Source organism: Nomascus leucogenys, chromosome 13, assembly GCF_006542625.1.
Source record: "Nomascus leucogenys isolate Asia chromosome 13, Asia_NLE_v1, whole genome shotgun sequence".
NCBI classification, from domain to species: Eukaryota; Metazoa; Chordata; class Mammalia; order Primates; family Hylobatidae; genus Nomascus; species Nomascus leucogenys.
In genome coordinates this window covers 46311604-46316953 of record NC_044393.1, presented here as the reverse complement: position 1 = coordinate 46316953, position 5350 = coordinate 46311604, and the positions used below count along the sequence as shown (strand labels likewise).

The window sequence follows — 5350 nt, the reverse complement described above, 5'->3', positions numbered from 1 at the left end:
CAGGAGGAGCTGCAGCCGCCGCCGCAGCGCCCAGAACGTAGAAGCTTGAGACGGATTCTGGCGTTGCCCAGGGAGCGACTAGACCAACATTCCGGTGTGGGCGGTGGTGGCAGCCGGCGGGCGGTGAGAGGAAGCCTGCTACGAGTGCCCTCGCTCCCCGCGGCTCTCGATGAACCTGACAGAATAAGCCGCGCCTCCAGCAGGGGCTGCGCCTCCATGAACCCCTAGTTGTTTTTGTTTTTCTTTCTCTCCCCTCTCCTCACACCCACTCTGAGCCCCGTCCCACCTACTCTCTTCGCCAGTGGCAGCCGCGTCCAGGTGCGGACCCTCCATACTGGAGCGCAATGGCATCCAACCCCGAACGGGGGCAGATTCTGCTCATAGAACTGCAGGGGGATTCCCGAAGTCTTCCGTTTTCTGAGAATGTGAGTGCTGTTCAAAAATTAGACTTTTCAGATACAATGGTGCAGCAGAAATTGCATGATATCAAGGATCGGATTAAGAGAGAAATAAGGAAAGAACTGAAAATCAAAGAAGGAGCTGAAAATCTGAGGAAACTCACAACAGATAAAAAAAGTTTGGCTTATATAGACAACATTTTGAAAAAATCAAATAAAAAATTAGAAGAACTATATCACAAGCTGCAGGAATTAAATGCACATATTGTTGTATCAGAACCAAAAGATATTACAGATTACCCAAGGACTCCAGATACTCCAAATAGTGACCCTCATTGTTCTACTAGCAACAATAGATTGAAGGCTCTACAAAAACAATTGGACATAGAACTTAAAGTAAAACAAGGTGCAGAGAATATCATACAGATTTATTCAAATGGATCTTCAAAGGATCGGAAACTCCATGGTACAGCTCAGCAATTGCTCCAGGACAGCAAGACAAAAATAGAAGTCATACGAATGCAGATTCTTCAGGCAGTCCAGACTTAATGAATTGGCTTTTGATAATGCAAAACCTGTGATAAGTCCTCTTGAACGTCGGATGGAAGAATTAAGGCATCATTTTAGGATAGAATTTGCAGTAGCAGAAGGTGCAAAGAATGTAATGAAATTCCTTGGCTCAGGAAAAGTAACAGACAGAAAAGCACTTTCAGAAGCTCAAGCAAGATTTAATGAAACAAGTCAGAAGTTGGACCTTTTAAAGTATTCATTAGAGCAAAGATTAAATGAACTCCCCAAGAATCATCCCAAAAGCAGTATTATTATTGAAGACCTTTCACTTGTTGCTGCATCACCAGGTCCACGTCAAAGTATGATATCTACACAAAATCAATATAGTACACTATCCAAACCAGCAGCATTAACAGGGACTTTGGAAGTGCATCTCATGGGCTGCCAAGATATCCTAAAGAATGTCCCTGGACGGTCAAAAGCAACATCAGTTGCACTGCCTGGTTGGAGTCCAAGTGAAACCAGATCATCTTTCATGAGCAGAAGGAGTAAAAATGACGTCTGTGCTGTTTTGAAGCTCGATAATACTGTGGTTGGCCAAACTAACTGGAAACCCATTTCCAATCAGTCATGGGACCAGAAGTTTACACTGGAACTGGACAGGTCATGTGAACTGGAAATTTCAGTTTATTGGCGTGATTGGCGGTCTCCGTGTGCTGTAAAATTTCTGAGGTTAGAAGATTTTTTAGACAACCAATGGCATGGCATGTGTCTCTATCTGGAACCACAGGGTACTTTATTTGCAGAGGTTACCTTTTTTAATCCAGTTATTGAAAGAAGACCAAAACTTCAAAGACAAAAGAAAATTTTTTTCAAAGCAACAAGGCAAAACATTTCTCAGAGCTCCTCAAATGAATATTAATATTGCCACTTGGGGAAGGCTAGTAAGAAGAGCTATTCCTACAGTAAATCATTCTGGCACCTTCAGCCCTCAAGCTCCTGTGCCTACTACAGTGCCAGTGGTTGATGTACGCATTCCTGAACTAGCACCTCCAGCTAGTGATTCTACAGTAACCAAATTGGACTTTGATCTTGAGCCTGAACCTCCCCAGCCCCATCACGAGCTTCTTCCCTTGGAGAAATAGATGAATCTTCTGAATTAAGAGTTTTGGATACACCAGGACAGGATTCAGAGACTGCTTTTGATATTGAGAATGACAGAAAGAGTATACTTCCAAAATCTCAATCTGAATACAAGCCTGATACTCCTCAGTCAGGCCTAGAATATAGTGGTATTCAAGAACTTGAGGATAGAAGATCTCAGCAAAGGTTTCAGTTTAATCTGCAAGATTTCAGGTGTTGTGCTGTCTTGGGAAGAGGACATTTTGGAAAGGTGCTTTTATCTGAATATCAACATACAAATGAGATGTTTGCTATAAAAGCCTTAAAGAAAGGGGATATTGTGGCTCAAGATGAAGTAGACAGACTGATGTGTGAAAAAAGAATTTCTGAAACTGTGAATAGTGTAAGGCATCCCTTTTTGGTGAAACTTTTTGCATGTTTCCAAACCAAAGAGCATGTTTGCTTTGTAATGGAATATGCTGCCGGTGGGGTCCTAATGATGCACACTCATACTGATGTCTTTTCTGAACCAAGAGCTGTATTTTATGCTGCTTTTGTAGTTCTTGGGTTGCGGTATTTACATGAACACAAAATTGTTCATAGAGATTTGAAATTGGATAACATTGCTAGATACAGAGGGCTTTGTGAAAATTGCTGATTTTGGTCTTTGCAAAGAAGGAATGGGATATGGAGATAGAACAAGCACATTTTGTGGCAATCCTGATTTTCTTGCCCCAGAAGTATGAACAGAAACTTCTTATACAAGGGCTGTAGATTGGTGGGGCCTTGGCATGCTTATATATGTAATGCTTGTTGGTGAGTGTCCCTTTCCTGGTGATGATGAAGACGAAGTTTTTGACAGTATTGTAAATGATGAAGTAAGGTATCCAAGGTTCTTATCTACAAAAGCCATTTCTATAATGAGAAGGCTGTTAAGAAGAAATCCTGAGTGGCACCTTGGGGCTAGCGAGAAAGATGCAGAGGATGTAAAAAAGCACCCATTTTTCTGGCTAATTGATTGGAGCGCTCTGATAGACAAAAAAGTAAAGCCACCATTTATACCTACCATAAGAGGACAAGAAGATGTTAGTAATTTCGATGATGAATTTACCTCAGAAGCACATATTCTGACTCCACCTCGAGAACAAAGGATACTTTCGGAAGAGGAGCAGGAAATGTTCAGAGATTTTGACTACATTGCTGATTGGTGTTAAGCTGCTAGACACTGCGAAACCAAGCTGACTGACTCACAAGAAGACCTCTTAAAAATAGCAACCCTTCGGCCGGGCGCGGTGGCTCACGCTTGTAATCCTAGCACTTTGGGAGGCCGCGGCGGGCGGATCACGAGGTCAGGAGATCGAGACCACGGTGAAACCCCATCTCTACTAAAAATACAAAAAAATTAGCCAGGCGTGGTGGCGGGCACCTGTAGTCCTAGCTACTTGGAGAGGCTGAGGCAGGAGAATGGTGTGAACCCGGGAGGCAGAGCTTGCAGTGAGCCGAGATCGCGCCACTGCACTCCAGCCTGGGCGACAGAGCGAGACTCCATCTCAAAAAAAAAAAAAAAAAAAAAGCAACCCTTAATTTGCTCTCTGTGCCACCAATAGCTTCTGAGTTTTTTTTTTTTAATTGAAACACGTGAAGATTTGTTTAAAAGTACCATTCTAATACTTCTTCAAAAGTGGCTTCTCATTGTACTTCAGCGTAAATATGAGCACTGGAAACAGTTTCATGGAGTTTAAGTTGAGTGAACATTGGCCATGAAAATCCATCACAAATACTTTTGGATCAATAGTCTATTTTAAAAAAGAAAGAAAAAAACCCACTTTTTTATAGTCCCTAGCTTTGCCATATGCCCGCATTAACTGGAAGGAAAATTAATCACTTAACTATGTTTTACAAAAAGAAAAAAAGGGCTTGGAATGCTATTACTGTTCACATAAAGTACGATTCTGTTTGAATAAGGCAAATGCTCCTTTTTTTTTTTTTAAAAGACATTACCATAATATCAAAAAACATGGCAGTTTGTATACAATTTGGGGCTTGATTTTTTTTAAAAAACAGAATGAATTGATGTCTTATTTTATAAATGTTCTGTATTTATTAGGAGAAAACTTTATATTGCCTTTTTTTATCAACCATGTAATAGAGGCTTATAGCTTTCCAACAGCACTGCTTGCCAAACAATTTTTTTGTTTATTAAACAGTGCTGAAACAAACAAGATCAGCATTTACTTAAGATGTTAAGAATGAGGACTTTTAATCAGCTGAACCAAGATATTGTTACCTGTATGCATTCCCAAAGTCTAGATGCTCAGTATGTTCAGTCGTATCTTCCAGAATCAGTGAACCGATTGCCCCTTTTTTGATATTCACTCTACATCTGCCAACCTAGTTCACCTTGGTTTTGTGTCTACTGTAGAAGGGAACTATAACTTGGTTAAACCATAGGGATTATCATTGTATACATGCTGTAAACATGTATATGTGCAAATTTTAATGTATTCTATGTTGTAGGCTTAATATTTAATTTTACCACTTCATCACTTTTGTACAGTGGCCAAGCAGACACCTCAAACTCCAGCATTTACCTTAAGTGCATTTGTACATTTTAGGCCACTGGATCCGGATTTTATATTGGCAGTTATTGAGGGCAAAAGCAATATGTTGTAACAGAATGTATAAATATTTTTGATAAAACAGTCTATATTTTATAAAAAAAGAATTATAACACTAAAGCTGTACCTCAAAAGTCTCAAAAATAATTGGATGAAATATTTTATACAACTCTTCAAAGGATCCGTCTGTGGCTTTTTACACTCTTCTAGGGTTGTCTTTTTTACAAACTGTGACTTTCCACTTGCCTGTAGTTTTTTGTTTGTTTTGGTTTGGTTTGATTTTATATTTTTTTCTCCTAATCTATGACTTTATTGTTTTTTCTTAGTTTAGTAATAGCATCTTTGATCCTGTGCTTAGCATGTTAGGGTCATTATACCTCAGGAATAGCAAGCTGTTAAGTACCCATACTGAATTAACTATTTAATCACAGTGAGCTCATCTCTTGAAAATTGTTCAGGTGTAAATCTTATGAGAAACATGAGAAAGCACACTGATTTATGGAGAGTTGAGCTAAAAACATTTATAAATATTTGCTGGGATGTTTTAGCATCTTTTCTTTTTTTTTTTTTTTTTTTTTTTTTTTTTTTGTCATTTAGCATTAGGTGTATCTCCTAATGCTGTCCCTCCCCCCTCCCCCCACCCCACAACAGTCCCCGGAGTGTGATGTTCCCCTTCCTGTGTCCATGAGTTCTCATTGTTCA

General features: G+C 39.7%; 1 pseudogene; it reads left to right on the top strand.

Annotated features, from left to right (window-relative positions):
* The first annotated feature begins 344 nt into the window (after positions 1–344).
* Positions 345–3377, top strand: LOC100588514 (annotated as a pseudogene).
* Positions 3378–5350: the final 1973 nt, after the last annotated feature.